At 45.9% G+C, this 12,964-nt stretch overlaps 1 protein-coding gene across 5 annotated transcripts in view; it reads left to right on the top strand.

The window, feature by feature from the left end:
• The first annotated feature begins 9,634 nt into the window (after nucleotides 1-9,634).
• phf3 (PHD finger protein 3) overlaps nucleotides 9,635-12,964 on the top strand; it is a 61,460-nt gene continuing 58,130 nt past the window's right edge. The window contains exon 1 of one of the 5 annotated variants that reach the window (XM_008116880.3): nucleotides 9,635-9,995. The gene's annotated coding sequence lies outside the window, so the exon portion shown is untranslated. Of the gene's footprint in view, nucleotides 9,996-10,251; nucleotides 10,374-12,964 lie in introns of those variants that run through there. The other 4 variants (XM_008116884.3, XM_062969077.1, XM_008116882.3 and 1 more) reach the window with 4 other exon arrangements.

Below are 12,964 nucleotides of genomic sequence, written 5' to 3'. Positions count from 1 at the left end.
TTCCCTTGCATTCTGCTTGAAGTGTGTCAGATCTGAAGGTGTAGGTACCACAATCGCACATATTGAGAACTAGCTAATATGGAAATAGGTTATATCCTAGCCTTTTCACTTTGTCAGATTCTATGGATCTCCCCAATACTTTTCGTTGTTTAGAGCTGCACAATTTATCAGCAGTTTCACAGGCTGTGAGCCTGTTTGGCTTTTCCTTTAGGTAAGTAAAGCTTAAACGGGTTTATACCTAAAAAAATGTTAATTACAGGATTAGTAACCACAACTCTTCCTCGTGGGAATTTGGGGATCAGAGTGATTATAGGATGTGGCTTTCTAGGAAAAGACTTTACTATCAATACTTCCATTTTTATATATAACTAGCTTGGGGACCTGGCGGTGCCTGGATTATTAGTAGAGTGCATTGAGTTGTTTTGGATATTATGAATGGGCCTATTGCTGCAGATCTGTGGCCGATGGGGTTTGCAGTGGGAGGCGATTTGGATGAAGGTAGTGCAAATTCCATAATCCTTGGTCCATCCTCCCCCAAACTGTTGCAGGGTATAAAGTGTCATTTGGGATATGTGTGCCAAGTTTGGTTCAATTATGTCATTTGTGGCAGGTGCAGTGGTCTCAGGAAGTGAGTGAAGGTACTGTAAATCCCATCATCCATGGTCCGGTGTCCCTTAAATCGCAGCAGGAGATAAAGTGGGTGATGAGGGGTATGTGTGCCAAGTTTGGTCTTGATCAGTCATTGGAGTGGGTTGCAGTGGTCTGAGGAAGTATGTGAAGGTACTGTAAATCCCATCTTCCCTAGTTTGTTGTTCCCTCACACCACAGGAGGATGTAAAGTGGGTGATGGGGTGTATGTGGGCCGATGTGTCAAGTTTGGTCTTGATCAGACATTGGTGGGGGTCGCAGGGGTCTGGGGAAGTCAATGAAGGTACTGTAAATCCCATCATCCATGGTCCATTGTTCCTCAAACCGCAGCAGGATATAAAGTGGGTGATGGGGGGTATGTGGGCCAAGTTTGATCTTGATCAGTCATTGGTGTGGGTTGCAGTGGTCTGAGGAAGTGAGTGAAGGTACTGGAAATCCCATCTTCCCTGGTCCGTTGTTCCCTCAAATGACAGGAGGACGTAAAGCAGGCCACATTGCACCTATATGTCAAGTTTGATACAGTTTCATCATTCATGGGCATCACAGTGGTCTGTGGGAGGTGAATTGGATGAAGGTACTGGAAATCCCATCATCCTTGGTGCATTCTCCTGCAAACCACACCAGGACATAAATTGTGTCACATTGCACCTGTGTGTCAAGTATGATAAAGTTTCATCTTTTATGGATATCACAGTGGTCCGTGGGAGGTGAATCGGGTGAGGGTACTGCAAACCCCATCATTCATGGTCCATCCTGTACTAAACCAGATCAGGATGTGAAGGGGGCCACATTGCACCTGTGTATCAAGTTTGGTACAGTTTTGTCATTCATGGGAATCACAGTGGCCTGTGGGAGGTGAATTGGATGAAGGTACTGCAAATCCTATCGTCCTTGGTCCATCCTCCCCCAAACTGCTGCAACATATAAAGTGTGTCATTTGGGATATATATATCAGATTTAGTTCAGTTTTGTCATTTGTAGGAGTTGCTGTGGTCTCAAGAAGCGAGTGCCCAATCATCCTTGGTCTATCCTCCCCCAAACTGCCCCAGGACTTAAAGGGGTTCATGGGGGTTGTGTGCGCCAAGTTTGGTCCAGTTTCGTCACTGGTGGGCTTTGCAGTGGCCTGTGGGAATCATAGCAATTGAAAGTACTACACCCATGGTCCATCATCCCGCAAATGAATTGTGGGAGTTGGAGTCCAAAACACCTGGAGGGCCAAAGTTGGCCCATGCCTGGTTTAAAGGCTTTCATACAATCCTAGAGTTAGAAGAGGCGCCCAAATGCCATCTAGTCAAACCCCCTTCTGCCATAGAGGAAGACACCATCCAAGCCCTCCTGACAGATGACCATACAGTCATAAATATGATTGGGAGATTTGAAAGGGGTCTCTGAAGGTCATCCAGTCCAGCCCCTTCTGCAGTAAAGGAAGGCACCATCCAAGCCCTCCTGACAGAAGGTCATTCCATCCATCCATACCATTGAGATATTTGTTTATTTAATTCTGATATTTCTCCCCCACCTTTCTGTAATGGACCCAAAGCGGCTTGCAAGGTCATTAAGCCACATCCTAACATCCAGCATATAAATAATACATAATATAGCAATAGCATAAATAAGACATAAAAGTAAAAGCAGCTGCCTTCTTTGGAGCAATCTTGAGGAGGCATGATGGCGTCCTTTTTTGGGGCCTAGGAGGATAAAGCCAGCCTGGAAGGTCTTAAACATGTCAGCAGAGGGGCCAAAGGGGCCCATTGGTGGGTGGGTAAGGTGGGGGGGGGGGGAGGGGAAATAAAAGTTTTCATAAAGACAGCCAAAACCATCCTTAAAAGGAAAGATTAAAAAGATAGTCTTTTTTTTCCTCTTCAGTCTGTTGTGGAAAGCAGATATAGTAATGTAAATGTAAAGTTTTTTATTATTACTATGCACAGTTGGCCATGTTGGGTGTATTTGATCCAGATCCGTTGTCAGGTTCATGGGTCCTAGGGGTTATGTGTGTCCTGTTTGGTCCAGGTCTGGCCTTCCTGGTGGTCCCAGTGGTATTTTTGATTACAAAAGTGTAGGCCGAAGACTGTTAAGTGTACCAAAGCTAGCGTCGTTCTGAGGAGAGAGAGTAGGCCGAAGCCTGTTTGATAGCAGTTTTTGCCTCAGCAGTCCCAGTGGCCTGTGAAAGTGGTGGCCAATCACAAAGCTGGCACAGTCCGCCCAGCCAATCAGAAAGCTGGCACATATTCTGCCTGGCGAATCAGAAAGCTGATACATATTCTGCCAGGCCAATCAAAAAGCTGCCAGAAACATACAAACATTCACTTTTATTATATACTAGCTTGGGGACCCGGCGGTGCCCGGGTTATTTGAGAACTGAATTGTTTGCCTTTGTTCCAAGTTTAGTCTCGATCCAGTGTCAGTTGGCTTTAGTTGGTACGGGTGAACTACAACTCCCATATGCAAGTCCATGGTCGATCCCCCTCCAAACAGCTTCAGGATGTAAAGCAGGTCATGGGGACTCGATGTGTCAAGTTTGGTCTTGATCAGACATTGGTGAGGGTCGCAGTGGTCTGGGGAAGTGAGTGAAGGTACTGTCAATCCCATCATCAATGGTCTGTTGCTCCCTCAAATGATAGGAGGATGTAAAGTGGGCCACATTGCACCTATATGTCAAGTTTGGTACAGTTTCATCATTCACGGGCATCACAGTGGTCTGTGGGAGTTGAATTGGACGAAGGGACTGGAAATCCCATCATCCTTGTTGCATTCTCCTGCAAACCACACCAGGACATAAATTGTGTGACATTGCACCTGTATGCCAAGTAAGGTACAGTTTTGTCTTTCATGGGTATCAGTGGTCCGTGGGAGGTGAATCGGATAAGGGTACTGCAAATCCCATCATCCAAGGTCCATCCTGCATCAAACCAGATCAGGACGTAAAGGGGGCCACATTGCACCTTTGTATCAAGTTTGGTACAGTTTTGTCATTCATGGGAATCACAGCGGCCTGTGGGAGGTGAATTGGATGAAGGTACTGCAAATCCCATCGTCCTTGGTCCATCCTCCCCCAAACTGCTGCAACATATAAAGTGTGTCATTTGGGATATATATACCAGATTTGGTTCAGTTCTGTCATAAGTAGCAGTTGCTGTGGTCTCAAGAAGAGAGTGAAGGTACTGCATGTCCCATCTGTGCCAAGTTTGGTCCAGTTCCGTCACTGGTGGGCATCGCAGTGGTCTGTGGGAATCGTAGCGGTCCATCATCCTGCAAACGGCACCAGGACATAAAACGCATCATGGGGTAGGCTCTCTGGAATTGTGGGAGTTGGGGTCCAAAACACCTGGAGGGCCCAAGTTGGCCCGTGCCTGGTTTAAAGGCTTCCATACAATCCTAGAGTTAGAAGGGGTGCCCATCTAGTTGAACCCCCTTCTGCCATAGAGGAAGACACCATCCAAGCCCTACTGACAGATGGCCATCCAGTCACAAATATGATTGGGAGATAGAGTCCTAGATTTGAAAGGGGTCTCTGAAGGTCATTCAGTCCAGCCCCATCTGCCACAAAGGAAGAGACCATTCAAGCCCTCCCGACAGAAGGTCATTCCAACCATACATACCATTGAGACATTTATTTATTTATGTATTTATTTAATTCTGATATTTCTTCCCTGCCTTTCTGCAATAGACCCAAAGTGGCTTGCAAGGTCATTAAGCCACGTGCTAACATCCACCATATAAATAAAACATAAAAGTAATGTCAAGCAATAGTAGTATAAATAAGAAATAGCAGGGTTCAGTGGGGGCAGGTGAACTACAACTCCCATATGCAAGTCCATCATCCATGGTCCATCCCACTCCAAACAGTGCCCCCGATCATGGGGACTGTATGTGTCAAGCCTGTTAGAGTGAGTAGGCCAAAGCCTGCTCTGTGGTAGTTTTTTGCCTCAGTAAAAACGGGGGGGGGGGGGGGGGGAGTAAACGATCCTTAAAAGGAAAGAATAAAAAGATAGTCATTATTTTCTCTTTAGTGTGCTGTGAATAGTACTGTGTCCCAATGAGCCAGGGAAAACCTGTCTTCTTTGGAGCAATTTTGAAGAGGTAAGATGGCCCCCTTCTTTGTGGCCTAGCAGGGCCTAGCAGCCTGCAAAGGCCCAGCCCAGACATGTCAGTAGAAGCGCTGAAGGGGGGTGAGGTGAGGGGGTAGAAGTTTTCATAAACATACCCGCAACCATTGTTGAAAAGGAAGCATTAAAACATAATTATTTTCCATCATTAGTTGGATGCAGAATGCTGTGAATGTGTGAGTGAACTGTAATTCTTAGAACCAAAGTTTTTTATTATCATTATGACAGTTGGGCATGTTGGGTCTATGTGGTCCAGATCCGTTGTCAGTGGGTTCATGGGTTGTAGGGGTGATGTGTGTCAAGTTTGGTCCAGCTCCGGCCTTCCTGATGGTTCCAGTGGTGTTTTGGATTACAGAAGTGTAGGCCGAGGCTGTTAACTGTCCCAAAGCTAGCTTCGTTCTGAGGAGATAAGTAGGCCGAACAAAGCCAGTTGGTAGTAGTTTTTCCCTCAGCGATCCCAGTGGCCTGTGAAAGTGGCGGCCAATCAGAGCTGGCCCATATTCCGGCCGGCCAATCAGAAAGCTGATCCATATTCTGCCAGGCCAATCAAAACGCGAGCACATATTCCGCCAGGCCAATCAAAACGCTGATACATACTCCGATACAAACATTCACTTTTATTATATATATAGATATAGATAGATATAGATTTAGCTTCAAAACTATCACTACTTTTCAGAAACCTTGTCTTTTTGAACATTGTCTGTAAATGTTGGAGTCAAAAAAATATTTTTGTTAACAAAAATATTCCCAAGACCTAAGGTCTCAATGGTCATAATGGAAATATGACCAAAATACCAATGTAGTTTTTTTGTTAAAGGCTTTCAGGGCTGGAATCACTGGGTTGCTGTGAGTTTTCCGGGATGTATAGCCATGTTCCAGAAGCATTCTTACCTGATGTTTCCCCTGTATCTAAAGCAGGCATCCTCAGAGGTTCTGAGTTGTTGGAAACTTGGCAAATGGGGTATATATATCTATGGCATTTTAAGTGTGAGAGAAAGAACTCTTATTTATTTAATTTATATACCGCTTTCCTCCTCCTGGGGGACTTGTCTGAGACAAGTGTGAATGTAGCAATTGGCCACCTTGATTAGCATAGGATAGCTTTTCAGCTTCCAGGTCTGGCTGCTTACTGCCTGGGGGAATCCTTTGCTGGGAAGTGTTAGTTAGAATTTCAGAAAATAGAAGAATTCCAGACATGAATCAATCAGGAGCAGCTAATACCTCCCAACAAAGGATTCCCCCAGGCAAGAAGAAACCAGGCTTTGAAGCTGCAAGGCCATTCAATGCTAATCAAGGTGGTCAATTGCAACATTCACACCTGCCTCAAACAGACAAGAGTTCTTTCTCCACCCAGGACATTCTATAGGTATATAAACCCCACATGCCTAGTTTCCAATAGACCCCACAATGTCTGAGGATGCCTGCCATAGATGCAGGCGAAACGTCAGGAAACGTCCTGGCTATTAGGAATTAGTGCAACAAGATGGTGCAAGCCCCTACCGTCTTACTTCTATCTATCTATATATATAAAATGATAAAGTTGTTTTCACAGTGACTATAACAACAAAACTAAACGTCCCAGAAATACGAAACTTAGCAACACAATGCAAAAGCCTTGCCTCCTGGTTGTAACAACACAACCACACCACAAAACCACAATCCGGACCCACAAAACTCACTACAAGGCATCATGACTATAACAACACAACTAAATGCCCCAGAAATACAAAACTTGACAACACAACACAAAAGCCTTGCCTCCTGGTTGTAACAACACAACTACACCACAAAACCACACCGGACCTGTCAAGAGTCAGACGCCAATTAGCGAACAAAAATAGAGTTTATTCAGCAGATAAGCCAAAAAGTAATGTTAACACAGAAAAAACCTTGAAACACTTCACTATCAGTGCTTCAAGAGCAGTTCAAACAAAAATATAATTCAGCAACACAAGCAGGTAAAAACAAAGCTAAACAAACTTAGTGCAAACTGCACTTTCTGAGTCCAAGCCCTGCCAGCCGGCTCTGTAGTTTTCAAAGGAACAGTTCCCAAAAGAAAACACCAAATTGGTCAGGAAACAAACAAACAAACTAAGAATGCAGTAGACTGCTTCCACAATGTGGATAAAGCCGAAGGCTCCAAAAGGATGGTGAAAAGACGTCGTCCGGGATTCCAAGGTCAGGTCAGGAGATAACAGCGGTGTCCAAAGAGCAAGCCAGGAGTCAAAAGCCGATAGTAGTCATCAATCACAGGGCGAAGGCAGTAGCAAGGTCAAATTCCGATCCAAGGTCTGAAGAGGGTGCAGTCATCCAAAACAGGTCCACGATAAGACACAGCGAGAGCCAAGCTAGGTGATAACAGCAGATTCAAATCATAGTCCAAGTCCAGTCTTCATGGAAACACAGAGATCCCAATGGCGCCTCAGCAACACCTTGCCACACGCAAAGTGCAGTGGCCAAACATTCCCATTTTATTCCCCTTCCTCCTGGGTGACCAAACACTCACACCCAAACACCAGGTGTCCCAAATCTACTCAGAGTCTGAGCTCCACACAGCTAGAGCTTGTGGATCTGGAGTACCTAGCAATTCATCGGAGTCCCAATCATCCTGCCCACACTTAGCCCCATGAACACTTAAAGAACCATCCTCCCTTCTCCAAGCATCCCAACTGGGATCAGCTCATGCAGAAACCCCAGGTTCAGAAGTATCCATAGACCCCAAATCCCCAGACATCTCCGGAGGCTGTGCCCATTCAGTGCCCGCTTCCGCAGCCACCACCTGTTCCTCAGCATCCATCTCCCCATCTGAATCTTCCTCAGAAGATCCCCCATATAGCTCTCTAAGTTGCTTCCTGCGCAACTCCTCCAGTGAACCCTCATCACGAGGGTTTTTTCTTCCTCTTCGAATTCCATCCCCATCAACCATAATCCCCGAAGGCGCAGTCACAACAGGACCCACAAAACTCACAACAATGCATCATGACTATTACAACACAACTAAACGCCCCAGAAATACGAAACTTGGCAACACAACACAAAAGCCTTCCCTCCTGGTTGTAACAACACAACCACACTACAAAACCACAATCCGGGCCCACAAAACTCGCAACAATGCATCGTGACTATAACAACACATCTAAACGCCCCAGAAATACGAAACTTGGCAACACAACACAAAAGCCTTCCCTCCCGGTTGTAACAACACAACCACACCACAAAACCACAATCCGGACCCACAAAACTCACAAAGACTGGATGCAAACTACAAATTCCAGCACCCCATGGCATGGAGTCCATGCATTTCAATTAGAGGCCTCTTTCTTCTCCCTTTTCCCGCCATCCAACCCACTGACGCAGTTCCGTGGCTCCGCAGAAAGGAAAGGCTGGGACGGATAGAACGAAGGAAGGAGGGAGGGAAGGGAAGCGAAGGAACGCCAAGGACAAGAGCCCTCCCTCTCTGCCCGGAAGGCCAAGAGCAAAAGGGAGAGAAAGACCATTGATCCGGTTATATTTACCCTCCTTTCTGACCAGTGTGTTCTTATCAGCGAGCTCAGGATCAGAGCAGAGAAAGGGAACAGCATAGGAATAAAGGAAACAAGGAGAGCACCCACTCTATCTATCCATGCACTCATCTATCCATCCACTCACCCACTAATAATAAACACCTACACAGGCAAGAATCAGCCATGCACTGAGGCTACAAGGTCATTCAGTGCTCATCCACCTCCCCAATCCCTACATTCACATTTGCCTCCAAAAAAACAATTACAATAATAACAATGACAACAACAACAATAAGAATCAACACCATCACAGGCAAGATGCAGCCAGACACTGAGGCTGAGAGGCCAGTCAGTGCTACAATGGGCCTCCAAAAAAAAAAATACAGTAGCATCTAACTTATCCAACCTTCATGACCACAACAACAATAATAAACACCTACACAGGCAAAAAAAAAAGACTATTGTACCACAATAAAAATATAAACCACACTGAGTAGAATCAGACATCACGATTAACAACAAACCAAAGGCAACAGGGACCTCAAGCAATTATCAATCAACACAAAAATTGAAGAAGGTAACAGACTTCAAATACTACTACTAATGTGAGTATAACGAAGGGTGGAGGTCACAGCATAAATACAACCTAATGTAGACTAACCAACACCACCAGACTAAGCCATAGCAACGCATGGCCGGGCACAGCTAGTAATATAATAATATATACCAGGCATAGACAAACTTGGGCCCTCTTGGTGTTTTGGACGTCAACTCCCACAATCCCAAACGGCTAACCGGCTGTTCGGAATTGTGGAAGTTGAAGTCCAAAATACCAAGAGGGCCCAAGTTTGCCCATGCCTGGTACATACAGATAAAATATATACACAAAACAAATCACTGTAGAAACTACAAGAATACCGTTATGAGAAAGTGGCTGAGGGGGGAAAGGAAAGGGCCTGGGGGTGTTCGGAATTGGGACAGTTGAAGTCCCAAACACATGGAGGGCCCAGGTTTGCCCATGCGTGGTGTAGACTCATTATGCTAATTGAATTGAGTTACTGTATATGAGTCGACACTGCCATAGAATCCAGTTCAATGCAGTGTTAATGGGACCTTGCTATCAGGCTTGACAGACCGGTACATTCCGCGTTGCGGTTTAAAAGCGCCTTTTTCTTCGAACCTGAGACGCGACTGACAGAAGACACAAAACCCACCCACTCACCCTTCCTTTTTTCCTTTTCCAAATGGGACTTCTAGAAAGGACGGGTTGGGTGCTCAGATGGCACGCATGCGCAAAAGGCGCGCGCGCACACACACACACACGCAGGGTATAACATGGCCGTCACGTGAGCGCGCGAGAGAGGCCTTCTCGCTCCGGCGTTCCGATTCCAAACCGTTGAGCGCGCGCGTGACAGGCAGCGAGGAGGAGGGAAAGAGAGAGGCATGGGCATGCGGCTGAGTTGGAAACGAGCGTAAGGAGGAAGAAAAAGGAAAAGCGACGACAAACCCGAACATGCTTCCTGTCCTTTAGCCAACCAGCAACAGCCACCGCTCCTGTCCCCGCCCCCTTTGGCCTTCTTACGCCCTCCACTTCCTCCTCTGCTTCCCCGGCCTGGGGCTGCGGAGCGAGACGTCAGAAGAGGAGGAAGAGGGAGGCCAGCCAGTACTCGGCCCAGCGAGGCGAGGAGGGAGCGAGCGCGCGCACGTACGCACGCACGCCCCTGGCGCGAGACAGGTAAATACTGGTCTCTCTCTCTCTGGGTCTGAAGGGAAAAGAAGGGAAAGGGATGGGGCGGTGGCTGTAGTAACAATGGCAATAATGTGGGTCTGGGGGCCGAGAGAGGCAACTGCCTCCTCTGAGGCTGCTGGGGCCTTACCACCAGCCTGCGGTGATTCGGGCCTTCTCTTGGCTTCATACTGTCGCTACTTTCCTCCTCCCTTTTCCGGTTTTTTTCTTCTTCTTCTTCTTGTGACCCCGCCTCTTCCCCCACAAGCCTCCTGGGTGCTCGCCATAAACAGGGGAGGTTGATTTCTGAACCCCGCCTTAAGCCCAGGAGAGTGACTCATGGCTCCCTTAAGTAGGGGTGGGTAATTCGTGCCCCCTCATAGGCAGGTAAGAGTGACCCGTGGCTTTCCTTAAGCGAGGGAGGGGGGACCTCTGGACCCCCTTAAGCAAAGAAGGCATGTTGTCGAAGGCTTTCATAGCCGGAATCACTCGATTGCTGTTAGTTGTCCGGGCTGTATGGCCATGTTCCAGAAGCATTCTCTCCTGTCGTTTCGCCCACATCTATGGCAGGCATCCTCAGAGGTTGTGAGGTCTGTTGGAAACTAGGCAAGAGAGGTTTATGTATCTCTGGAATATCCAGGGAGAAAGAACTCTTGTCTGCTTGAGGCAAGTGTGAATGGTGCAATTGATCACCTTGATTATCACTGAAAAGCTTTGCTGCTTCAAGGCCTGGCTGATTCCTGCCTGAGGGAATCCTTTGTTGGGAGGTGTTTGCTGGCCCAGATTGTTTCATGACTGGAATTCCCCTGTCTTTTGAGTTTTGTTCTTTCTTTATTGCCTTGATTTTAGTTTTTTAATGCTGGTAGCCAGATTTTGTTTATTTTCATTGTTTCCTCCTTTCTGTTGAAATTGTCCACATGCTTGTGGATGTCAGTGGCTTCTCTGTATAGTCTGACATGGTAGTTGTTAGAGTGGTCCGGCATTTCAGTGTTCTTAAATAATGTGCTGTGTCCAGGTTGGTTCATCAAGTGCTCTGCTATGGCTGACTTCTCTGGTTGAATCAGTCTTCAGTGCCTTTCATGTTCCCTGATCCGTGTTTGGGCAATGCTGTGTTTCGTGGTCCCTATGTAGACTTGTCCACAGCTGCATGGTATATGGTAAACTCCTGCAGAGGTGAGAGGACCTCTCTTGTCCTTTGCTGAATGATGAAACTATGCAAATGAACAAAATCTGGCTCCCAGTATTAATAAACTCTAAAATCAGGACAATGAATAAAGAACAACTCTCTGAAAATGGGAATTCCAGATTTTAATTCAGAACCAGCTAACACCTCCCAACAAAGGATTCCCCAGCAGGAAGCAGCCAGGCCTTGAAGCGGCAAGGCTTTTCAATGCTAATTAAGGTGCATAATTGCAACATTCACCCTTGTCTCCATCAGACAAGGGTTCTTTCTCCCACCCTGGACCTTTCACAGATTTATAAACCTCCCTTGCCTAGTTTCCAGTATACCTCACAACCTCTGAGGATGCCTGCCATAGATGTGGGTGAAACATTTGGAGAGAATGCTTCTGGAAAATGGCCATACATCCCTGAAAACTCAAAGCAACCCAAAGGAAGGTGACTTGTGCTCTCTTTAAACGCTGATGTGTGACTTGTGACCCCCCTTAAGCGGGTATGGGTCTTCTGTCCCTCCTGACGTCTGCCCTTCCTTCTGCAGATCTCATTATGCAATGGAGGGTGACTTGTGACCCCTTTTAAGCAGGAAGGGGTGACTAGTGGCTCCCTAATGCAGTTGAGTTATGCCCCCCCCCCCAAACAGGTGGGTAACTTCTGGACTCCCTTAAACTGGGGTGTGTCATTTGTGGTTCCCCTTAAAGGAGGTGAATGACATCTGTGTCTGACTGTAGTTCCCCTTTATATTGGGCAAAGTTGATGGGAATTGGAGTAAGGAAATAAAAAAGAACAGCCCAGCAGGAGAGCTTCAGGTTGCCTGACTTTGGCCTAGATTCCAGGCTCTGGCAAATCAAGACTGCTGGAAAAAAGAGATTGGATCTAATCCAGCCTCACTCTGTGGTACTTCTTATTTGAGAGATGATTAAAGAGGAGCTTGAAGTGCTCTGGCAAAGTCCACTTCTTTTGGAAGTAACCAGTACAGGTTGAGTATCCCTTGTCCAGAATTCTTGAATCATCAGAAATCTAAAGTCCTCCACATAGGTTGCTGAGGTAGCAGCAGCACCTTTGCATTCTGGTGGTTCAAAATATGCAAGCTTTGTTTTGTGCACAAAATTATGGAAATATTGCATAGAATTACCCATAGGCTCTGTGTATAGTTGTATATGAAAAATACACGGGTTTTGTGTTTAGACTTAATTTCCTCTTCAAGGTATCTTATGTATATACTATTATTTCAAAATACAAAACCCTTCTGCTCCCAAGCATTTTGTATCCAGGATACTCAACTTGTAATTAAGTTACTATTATTTGTTTTGTAAGGAGGCTCCTGTACTTGATGGTGACCCCTTCCCCCAAAGGCTTTCTGCATTTGCTTGGTTCTTCTCATCTCTTAACTGGCCTTAAGCATGTTTCCTGACCCTGCCGCAGCTGCCACCTAACAACCTAAGCCTGTTTCCACAAACCAAATATATCTTCTCAGAAAGTTGACCAGTTATTTTTAGTTTTGTAGTTAAGACTTCAATTCTAATTAAGAAATAACAAGTATTGAGCTCTGGAAATTGTTCATGAGTGAGTTCATAAGATTGCTGTGTTACATCTCCAGCATAATTGGCCTGGTGATAGTTGTATTAGTTGTATATTTACTCCTTGGTATAATTCGTTAATTGCATACCCTCTTCTTTGGCTTCTACAATTACAGTCTTGTATAACTTCAAGTTAACCAATAAACTTGCATTGAGAGAATGGAATTAATCCCAGTTCTTCTTTTTATGATTGTTTAATCAGGGTATTTGTCTTATCTGTAC

Source organism: Anolis carolinensis, chromosome 1 (genome assembly GCF_035594765.1).
Source record: "Anolis carolinensis isolate JA03-04 chromosome 1, rAnoCar3.1.pri, whole genome shotgun sequence".
Taxonomy (NCBI): domain Eukaryota; kingdom Metazoa; phylum Chordata; class Lepidosauria; order Squamata; family Dactyloidae; genus Anolis; species Anolis carolinensis.
Note: the sequence above shows the minus strand (reverse complement) of the source record. Positions and strands in the feature narration are given on the sequence as shown.